General features: G+C 37.7%; 1 protein-coding gene across 1 annotated transcript in view; it reads left to right on the forward strand.

Moving 5' to 3' along the window:
• The window catches only part of hand2 (heart and neural crest derivatives expressed 2), an 8,998-nt gene extending 8,962 nt beyond the window's left edge, over positions 1–36 (forward strand). Inside the window, 1 exon segment of the mRNA XM_054604923.1 lies at positions 1–36. This exon segment is cut by the window's left edge and continues 1,494 nt beyond it. The gene's annotated coding sequence lies outside the window, so the exon portion shown is untranslated.
• The last annotated feature ends 11,251 nt before the right edge of the window (positions 37–11,287 follow it).

Consider the following 11,287-nt stretch of genomic DNA (forward strand, 5'->3'; position numbering starts at 1 on the left):
GCTTTATGTTGGATGTAAACAGTGACATGAATTGAATAAACCATCAGGTTACGTGGTAACTGATGCAAACCCGGCTGATGTCTTACTTTCAGCTGGCCAAACAGGATTCATTCAGGGTTCATAGGGATCCAGAAATAATGAGGGACTGAGCATTTGTTCTTGTGGAAGAAGCAAATCCGCCTTTTAATTGTGTGTTGTTTCGCATGTAAATGTAAATGGAGCCCCCCCCCCCCAATTTCAAGACATAACCTAAGAGATAACCCCCAAAAATTGTCACTTTCATGTCATGACAAAAACTGAGCCTATAGATTTAATATAGAATTGTGGACAGGCAAACAGATGGTAGGCTGCTTCACATATTGAGTGGGTGTCAGATATATGAGATGATCTTCTACAGGAAAAACAGACATCATTTATTTTGGGAGTAGACTAATAAAATGCATTTAACATTTGTTTTGCTTAGCCAGCTCCCCTTTCTTTCCCTATTTAGTTTATTTAAAGGCCACTTTTTGACTACTTGAATTGTAGTTCAAATAAACATTCAAAAATAAAATTCAACAGTTTATCTTAATGCCATGAATATTTACTTTCTTATGTAATAATTATTTTCTCAACTGGCAGTATCTGAAAATGAAAAGTTTACCTCTGTTTACAACTTTTATTGGAGTACACAAACAACACAAATAATTCAGATTTAGTTGATATCTAGTGTAAAACTTTATGTTAAAAGACCTGCCAATCAATTTCAGATTGTAGGTCATTCGTGTGCCTTGTTAACATTTCAATTACAAACAGCGCCTTTAACAGGCTAGCATTATTTCTAATACAATTTTCAATTTGAAAAAGGGAACTTAAATATATATATATTTTTTGTTCTTTGTTGTTTTTTTTGCAGTGGCCCTGCTTTACATTGAGCGTATGAAGCAATGATGGCACTTTAACATCATAAAACTACTAGGTTGAATATTAGAATAATTTAACATCCTTAAATGTAAACCTCACTCAGATCTTGCAGTCTCTTGAATTAATTCCACATTTCCCAAGGTTGTTCTGCATGCAGTTTTAATTTCAATGCATTGGATGATTACTTTAGACATTACATTTGTTTCCCCATTGAAGTAAGCAGTTTAGATGACATGGTTGAGCTGGCAGATTCAGAATAGACATGTTTGTGTTGCTTGTCCTATTGAACTCGATCGTAAAGCTTCTGTGTCATGGTGTGAGTATAGCGTTATCATAACCATGGAATGGTGAGAAAATACAAAAAAGACTTCAGTTTAGAAAAAACATTGTATTGACACTCAATTTTATTAATAGAACAACACCTAAAAAATATGTTTTAAAAATGATAAGGTTTTATACAGGGGCAGATCTACGATTATTCTAAATTTGGAGCCACAAATGGGAAAACACTCCATTGATTGCGATTTTATGTGAAGGTACCTCCTTGCAACTTCTAGCAAACAATAGTAAAATGCCTAAAGCTGCTGTGTGGTGGGATGCACTACCAACCAGGTAGAGGAACAAAAACTATGTTTTTATAAGCTGCTGAACAGAAAAAAACTGACGATACAGGCAATAAGACTTGAGGCCTCAGCAGGCAGAATGGGAAAACTGGGGGATCCTGACACTAAGTATATCTAACGTTATATGTACATCGAGCCTTTTGTCCGAATAAGAGTTTTAGAATAATAACATTTCTGTAAGTTAAGATAAAGCATTTTAACCGTATACAACTTGTATTTGAGTGGAATGTGGATACATCCAGAAAGCTATGCAGTATTATGTTTGCACAAAACATTCTCACTCACAAATTGTCAATTACAAACGCTCAGTCAGCACTTCTTGGCATCTGAGATCGTCACACTAGGTTCCCCTCTAGCGTTCATTTTCAACGCGTCGGACATCAGGTCAATATACTCTGGGTACATGCAAAGTGCCTTTAAATATAAACTTCCCTCTTCACGGAAAGTTAGGTTTAGGCAACAAAACCCCTTAGCTAGGTCTAAGAAAAGAATGTGCTTGTGATTAAATTGACTTACTTTTGACTCACTTTACTACCAAGTGGCTAACGACTCACGTCAAAAGTGAGCGACAAACATCTCATGCGATTCACTTGACTAACCACACTGACGACTCACGTGAGTAACAACTCACACCACTAGAGAGCGACAAACGACTCACGCGAGTTAAAGGACTAATGGAACTAGCGACTCACTTGACTAACGATATTTACTTTGATTTTGCACATGATACAAGTCTCAATCGGACGAAAGTCCTGTGTTTGTTGAAATATTATTAAATATAGTATAATCCTTTGACATGCTGAAATCTAACGTTTTTAGCAAACTTTTCAGCGTTTCAGCCCTTGGTTGGATATTGTGGCACTGATCATTTTCCACAATTTGTCAGTATGAACTGCTGCGCTCTGTTTCAGTCTATAGACGCAACACAGAGCTGAAAGAAGCAATTTCACTTTTTTGTTTTGCATGCTATATTAAGTATAATATGTTGAAGTTCTGAAGTTTGTGTATCTTTCAAAATTCAGCCAATGAAGTGTTCTGATGCGAACAATCATATTTGTGTCATCAGTTACCTGCTAGCTGGAGGAGGAAATCCCTTTCTGTGTCTGCGTACTGTTTGAGGTTGTGATGTCTCTCTGTCTCTCTTCTCATCAAGAAGAAGGAGAAGGACAGGATTTGCAACATAGACATCCAAGTTGATGTAAAGTAAGTTCAACAGTGAATGTTATTCAGTGCTCTCATTTTGTAAACAGTGTATTTGTGTGAATGTTACATATCCCTTATGACAGCGGGTGGATTTGTTGCTGTGTTTCCTTCCTGCAGGGACAGGTGATATCTGAGAGAAACATTCTCTCATCCCACTAACTAATTCCCAGTAATCAACAGGAGGTGTCTATCTGCTGGTCGACATTAAAGCCTTTCTAGACTTTTTTGAAGGTGATGTTTGCTGCTGCTCCTGCAGTTACAGAGAGGCTGAGATTCCTTTCTGTAACAAATCTTGCCACATTCTCTGCTGAAAATGTTTCTGTGGCAAACTGTTTGGGTGCCTTTGCTGTGGCATACTGAGCTGATGTGCACCTCTTCAAAAAATTTAAATGTCACAAGAAGAGTTGTCATTTATTTAAATTGAGCTTTTTCATATTTTCTGGTACATTTTTCTGGTGCTGGTGATATATTTACCCCAATAGGGAAGTATCATCGTTCCAGACTTTACATCTCCTTTGTTAAATAATTCTATAAACTTTAAACTTAAAGTGTAAAACAATTCACTCTGTATTTCATAAGAATGGTGTTGAGCATAGTTGCATGACATAAACCATTGTGACCTCATACAACGGTTTGTATGATTTCTTACAAATAGTTACTCCTTTCTTCTCTTTCCTGAGGGGACAGCAACATGTGTCAATCCACACTCGTCACATGCATACAGTCTTTTCAAAATAAACTTCTGTATTCACAGGAAACAACTCAGTTAAATTTAGGCAACCAAACTATTTGGTTAGGTTTAGGAAAAGGTCTTGATAAACTCAGGTTTAGGCAACAAAACTACTGAGTTAAGTTAAGCTAAAGATTGTTGTTTGGCTTAAAATAACTACTGAAGTGCCGATACTGAAGTATGCATGTTACTTGAGAAATAAATTAACATTGACTTCTTGTTTCATGTGGGAAACATAGCAGTCTCCTGGCTAAAAGACCATTTTTCAATATGTGGTTAACATACGAAATAATATTGGTCGAGACCAGCCTGCGTTAACAGCACACTGGTCTATGGCAAACAGGAGCGGTCTATTTAGCCATGAGTCCAATAGACTAATGATTTGAAATCATTTTTTTCGGTTTGTGGACAATAATGAATCCCAAACTTTACCGATCCAAACCATTAACTAATAAAGTCTCCGACTGTAGTTTTGTCATGTTGACAGCTGAAACACTAACACACCTTTAAGCAAACCTATAGAACAGTTATTGACATGCTTCACATTGCCACTGTATCTGATGGAGCTGTCACTCACTTATCCATTGATAAGGCCTTATCTGGCATCCCGGTCGGTATGTCGTCAGTGGGAGACGGGGGAAAGAGATCTTGAGAGGATATTTCTCGTCCTGACAAAGACCAACGCTCTATGTTATGGCCCGAGTCTGGCCTGAAGACAGGAGAGCAGACAATTAGTGGGAGAGATGGCGTCAGACTGAGTTGACCCCACGATGGCTGGGACACAAACAGATGCACACACACATAAATACACACAAGCTCACAAGCTTGAAAAAGACCAGAAAAAGACCACATCTACTCTTTTTCTATTATCTATTCTATTTTATTGTTATGAACAAATGCATTAAACTAAATGCACACATTGCACATGAAATGTATTATTATTGTCAACTGTGCTTAACATCTTATGACCAAGGAAGGTTGTAAATCAATCAACATACTGATTGAGCATGCTCTTGTGGAGTAACAAGAAGAGAGTGAAGCTGCAATGGGAAAAAAGGTTATCAATATTACAAAAAACACATCAGGAGATGTACAAAAAGAGGGAAGCTGAATTTAATTAAAGGTGGGACAAAGGGTGACAAAGCCTCGTCTAAGATACCGTCGTTTTTTTCTTAACCGTTAAATCCATTCCAGTCATTTTCACTGGTCATTGGGGTGTGTTGGGTATTTGAACATCAAACTCTTTTACTCAGGCAACCTAGCTCAGACTGTTTCTTTACAGTCTGTAGAGAGGATGTGGCAGTTTGTTCCCGTCAACGCATTGATCTGATTATGTTCAGTGCTGGTTCTATTTTCTGTGGAGGCTGCTCTCACCTTTCTTTGGACAATTACACCCTTTACTGAGTTCTGTTGTCCTGAAAGGGGTTGCATAAGTTCCTGACCTGCTTTTCCCTGGACGCCGCCCCCACCAGGACTCCGTGCTGTAGCCTTGACTCCACATTCTCAACAGCATTCCCTCCTAGCTGTCCTGTCCTGGGAGAATTTAGGGTCATATCACTCTCAGTGTTGCATCATATTCGTAGCACACAAGACTTCAAAAAAATTCCTCCAACTCAAGTCCTGCTCGCGTGGATTCTCAGTTCAGCTTGGATTCTGAAGATTCCAGTGCACCTCAAGCTCCTAGGTTAGCTAATGAACCTCTCCAAGTCAATGATGGTGGAGATGTGCAAATCAAAAAACAGTATACCATGCAGGTACATAGAATGCTAAATTGTTCAATCAAACCAGCACAGAAAGTAAAGAGCTGCCTGGTGCTGGTCAATGAGTCTCTAAGTCACCTTTAAGGGTAAATCTTTTCTGAGTGCTCACATATCAAGGCTATGCCATTCAAAAAACTCAGTCCAACGTCTCCTTCCTCTTCAAGAGACCATGAAAGAAATAAGTAAGTATCAGCTTTAATGATCATGAACATACCTACATACATAACCTATCCCTGTGGAGCATTGGGCAGCTAGGAAGCACAACTTGGGGTTAAGCAACTTGCTCAACGCAGACTGTAGCGGCCAGGATTACATTACATTACAGTCATTTAGCAGACGCTTTTATCCAAAGCGACTTACAATCAGTAGTATATTACATGTCATTCACCCATTCACACACTGATGACTACCATGCAAGGTGCCACCATCAGACTCTAACTAACATTCATGCAACATCCAGTCCACACCGATGGCAAGCCTTCGGGAGCAACTTGGGGTTAAGTGTCTTGCCCAAGAACACATCGACTGCCGAAGCCGGGTATCGAACCACCGACCCTCTGATTGGAGAACTACCTTGCTCTCCACTACGCCACAGCCGCCCTTATTCAAACCAGCCTTGCGATTGCAGAACGAGCGCTCTACCCCATGAGCCGCAGTCGCCCCTAAAGGTCAGCTTTGCCCTACCTGATTATCCAAATTTAGGAACAAAGCACAAGACGTTTTATGTATCAAAAACATCTATTTATCTATTTTATTTATTTATTATTTAGAATAACTCCAACTGACAGTAGAGGAAACAAAACATTGTATCCCCTGTGAAGGAGGATTTGTGTGTAGCGTCAAATGTGGCATGTTTAGTTCAGTCTTCAGAACCATTTGCTCTGCAGTGTGTGTCGAACACCCAGGAAATGTAGTGGTTGTTGATCAAGACTATATACAGCTTCCACTCTGTGGACAGATAATGGTTACTACAGTGTTCTTTCTATACCATTCTCCAGATGAGATCCATTCTCAGGAATTCAAATGAAACAGAATGATTACTCATTTTGAGAGAAACTGAAACTGGAAGTTACTGGACCTCTCATGGAGAACAACTGCCATGAATCTAGCAACCAAACCTCTAAATATTTTATATTTGCACTTATTTAGACATGTGAGTTTAAGTTATTTGATGATGCATGTAAATATTTCCATAAGTGTACTCCTGTTTTCAAAATCTACGTATCAATCCTTTTGTGCTATGGTACAGTATATCTACCAATGAGACATTTTCTGAAATAATATTTGATTCTGACTCTTCTGTTCATCATAAGCAGTGTTGTTTGTGTGTTTCTTTTTTAAACAGGTCAAATCCAGGCTTCATCCCATGACAATCGTGGCCTCGAATGTTGAAAACTTCTTGTGGGTAACGTGTGTTATTACATCCCCAAATTTATACAGAAAAAAATAATATGGCACTGAAAATTACAATATTTTAGAGCTACCCTTACATAGCTCCTTACAAGGCTTTCTATGAAGCTTTTGTCTCTTTCAGCACCCTGTAAATCCCTCTTATTTCAAACCCTAATTGTATGTTAAGAGAAAAAAGCACATCATATGGGTATTAATTCGTACTTTAATAAAATTCCTAAATAGAAATAATAATGAGTTAATAAGACTCCATGTTGCTCTATTAAACGCTATGTAACATTTCCAAAGAGTCACAAACAACATTTATTTGCATTCAAGACATTCAAGTACAAAACAGCACATACCAATATCTAGGTCCATAATTACATACCTCCACCAGCAACCCACACACACACACACACACACACACACACACACACACACACACACACACACACACACACACACACACACACACACACACACACACACACACACCTCTCTCTTCATGTCTCCTGTCTGTCTATCTGCTGGACTCTAAGTGCAGTCGACTGGCGAACATGATAGATGACTATGTCTGGAATAGAATTTTTCCTTGCGATAATACCAAAACATCTGGCAGCCATTACTTCACGCAGACCCCTCCCTTGCTCCCCCACCCCTCCTCCTCTGTCTTCCTTTCCTCCCAACCATTTTGTGCTGGTGTGTTTCCCCTCCACCAGGGGCCCCATTTCCACCAAGTGACCTGGATGTTTTTTTTTTTTTTTTCCTTTGAAGGTCCACTTTGCCTCCGAAATAGAAAAACAAAAAAGATGCTTAAGCAAATCCTGACGCTTAGATAAACACAAACTGTGCATCAGTGCATCAGTTGCAATAGAGAGTGTACTTGTGGCTACAGACGATGCTTCACGTACCACATTAGTGAACACAGTGAAAGAAGAGGAGAAAGAGAGGAGGAAAACAGAGAAGAGGGTGGGCCCTTGGCAGCCTTGAAACAATCCCCCAGGTCACTCTATTCACCCCATAACTGCTATGACGCAACACTTTATACACACACACACACACACACACACACACACACACACACACACACACACACACACACACACACACACACACACACTCACTCACACCACATATAGACAGATAGGACTTTCCATCAAAAGGGACTATGACAGAAGCTGTTTTTTCCTCTTCTAATCAGCCCTTGCCATAAGGGGAAAGTATTGGATTCATTAGCAGCCAAACCAAAGACAGTCAGCCCATTGTTCCCCTTTTATAGATGGTAAAGAAAAAAAGGAAAAGGCAAAGAGAAAAAAAAGAAAGAAACAGGAATAGAGAAAAATACTTGATCTGGAGAATTTATAGTTTCTTACCATATGGAGACTTCCTTCAATTAGCCCTGTGGAGAGCAATCAACAGCACAGCATGTCTTCCGCCAACTTGGGACACAACATGAGTCACGCTGCTTTTTCCTGCTCATATAACACAGTGGACACAAAGTAATGGAGTTCTTTCACTATTGTTTCTTTATGTTTCATTCATTTTTTGTTTAGTTTTATTATGTTCACAATTGAGAATAACTTACTTCACTAGATTTTAGTTTGCAACCAGTGAAGGGCGGACAGTGGCGACAGCCTTGAGACACTGGGAGCAGTGGCTGTCCATCATGGAGGATAAACCCCACCATCTAATATATATTATTCATGTCTTTAGTCCAAAGTTGATTTCTGTACAGCTCAAGTTCCAACCACTTTACTGGAACTTATTATTTGCAGCCTTTGTATTTTGTAATGCTTCTGTGTCACGTCAAACTTACAGCGCATCTCACATGGGATCCCCAGACAACAGAAAAACATAAACAAAACCGAAAGAAGGAAATCAGTTACGATATTATTATGAATTCTATATACTTTCAAATAACATATCCCTGTGTCTTTTTTTTTTACTGCTCTCCTAGCCCTTCTCCCAACCCTTCTCCTAAAATGACCAACTCAGTCTTACTGCATCATCCATATTTACAAAATTCACAACTGTTTTTATCTCCTTAAACAATGCATTGAATAGTTCTCAGTAAAAAGGACAACAGAAAACAAAACAAAATAATTTTCTACAGACAGCATATTGAACATAGTCTATTTTCCTCCTCCTGACTAACAAACAAACAAACAGTTTGAGTTATAGAATGTCAGATCTCAGCTGGGCACATGAAGATAATTCCTTCTTAGATAAATACAACATCATTTTCTGTATCATATCCATTTCGTCATGCTAAGTACGCAGCTTTGTTTTAGTCCATATATCATCAGCCCACAGTCCTTTATTGTCAGCTAACAGTTTAATCAGTCGTACGCTGTCAATAACCCTGTAACTCCAAAATATCCACTGCTGTCATATATTATAATTTGTACAGTTTTGTAATTCACCTTTTTTTTTTTATTGTACATATCTGTTGCTGTCAATATTAATCTCGTGTAAATACGTTTTATTTCATATTTTATAGTTGGTCAAGTATATATAATATATTTTTCAACTACCTGTGTACATAACAGCCCTGTATATTCTTTACCTCTATCTGTCCAGCATTGTTTTCCTTGTCCCTATTGGGTTGTTTCTATTTCTATATAAATATTGAGAGAGGTGAAGAAAAAAGTCAAATTCCTTGTACATGCAGGCATATATGGCCATTAAAGGCTATTTAGATTCTGATTATGATACTCCTATAAACAATCTTGATCTTTTCATGATCAAACATGTTTTATCAATCCACAAGTTTTGCATTTTAGGTTTTTAACCAAAAAACAATAATTTGTTAATCCCAAATAACCCCAGAATAACTGTGCGGTTTGCTGCGGTATGAGTAGTTAGTCATTTCTGTACATTTCTGGCTAAGTGCTGTGGCATTACAGATCCCACTAGTTTTATCTTTTAGCATCACGTTTATAAATAAATTAACTGCATACAGCAGAGATTTTTTACATTGTTGTCTGTTCATGCAATGTGCGGTCTTAAAACCAAGTGTTCAGGCTCATTCATGGGAGTAATGGGAATAATTCCATTCAATCATTTAGGGTCATGGACTGGAACACAACACAACACTTTAAATTGTGTTTAAATTGTGTTTGATTTTTCATTTTAGAGATAGCTATGATTTAACAGATATATTATGATTTTAATTCGATTGAGAGATAATGACATTCAAAGTACAGCAAAATATCAACGAGACACATTTTGCAGGTTTGTGATGATTTGGACAAAACTTTGGCACATTTTTCCATGTGGATCACATAGACTATAAAAAAAAAAATCAAATAAGTAATGTAAAAATGAATGCTTCACAAACGTAAGTAGCATTCATTTCAGCCTTCGTAGCAGCGCTGAACATCCCTAATGATGTTGGGAGCAAGTCATCTGTGAATAAACTGCCATTTTTTAATCTTACCTTTCCTTTCATGGTCATGTGAAAAAGGTGCACACTTAATTCCACTGAAGCCAATAGCTAAGATCAGAAACATTTTGAAATTCAAATGTATTGACTTGCTTTCATAGAACATTACACACCATGCCTCCTGACGTGTTCCAAGCTGAGCTCTCCAAGAAAAGGAGAAAAACCAGGACACATAAAAGAAAAAGCTGCAGGAACCTTAAGGATACTGACACAGACCTTCTTATCACTTTCACAACATTGTTCCGCCATGCGTCAGTGAATTACTGATCCGACACAGGTCTGCTAGGCAGTCAGTACTTCAGAACAAGGTCTCTTGGTTGTTCCTGTCAGTTTAAAACACACATACACAGATTTTCCTATTATTACTCCAAGGTTATGGAATAGGTTCACCCTGGGGGTCAGGTCAATAAACTTTATGTTTCAAATCTCATCTGAAAACCTACAGCATTTAAAAGTTATTTGCAATTTCCAAAACACAAAAACTGGTAGATGTGGTACAATTACGGAAGCCACTTATTCATATAGACTATCTATTGACAAGGTGTGCTAAATCATTAGCACATTGTTGGCTTTAAGCTAAAATTAAAATTCTAAACACACTTAAACATTAAACACATCATTGATAACTTAAAGCCTGTTTGTTGTTTGCTAAACACTGCCAAGAAATATATCACTCAATTATCAATAACCTTCACCCAGAATAAACCTATGAAAACACCTGTAACCAATTAGATCTCCCAGAAATCAGGGCTTGAACACTGTAAATAGGATACAGATTTGTTCTTTGGTGTGAACGACAAATGAGGCCAATTTTAGAGAGAGAGTTAGAGAACTAATCATGTATTTAGTTTATAGTAAAATACAGTAACTACGTTCCTGTCATCGTAAGTTAAACAAATTGTGTGTGATACTATGTGTGTGTAGAGTTTTAACAAAGATGGCCCTAGTTTTAGAAATGTTGTTTTAGCAATGACAAAAAAAACTGTTTTTAAGCTCATGTTTGTCGTGATTTTATTCAAATATAATTTGTTTTCTTTCATCCAGTGAATTAATTTTTACTCACTCTTGTTTTGAAAAGTGCTACGTAAAAAAGTTTAACCAATTATTTACCTGCTGCTGTATGTCATTCATGTTATTCAGTTTCACTTTGTTGTAAAGTATTTGTTTATATTTATATTGATCCGTTTTTATATTTTTATATTTTTGGTTTCTTACTTTTACGAAAAGTCCA

This window comes from Anoplopoma fimbria, chromosome 9 (genome assembly GCF_027596085.1).
Source record: "Anoplopoma fimbria isolate UVic2021 breed Golden Eagle Sablefish chromosome 9, Afim_UVic_2022, whole genome shotgun sequence".
In the NCBI taxonomy this organism is placed as follows: domain Eukaryota; kingdom Metazoa; phylum Chordata; class Actinopteri; order Perciformes; family Anoplopomatidae; genus Anoplopoma; species Anoplopoma fimbria.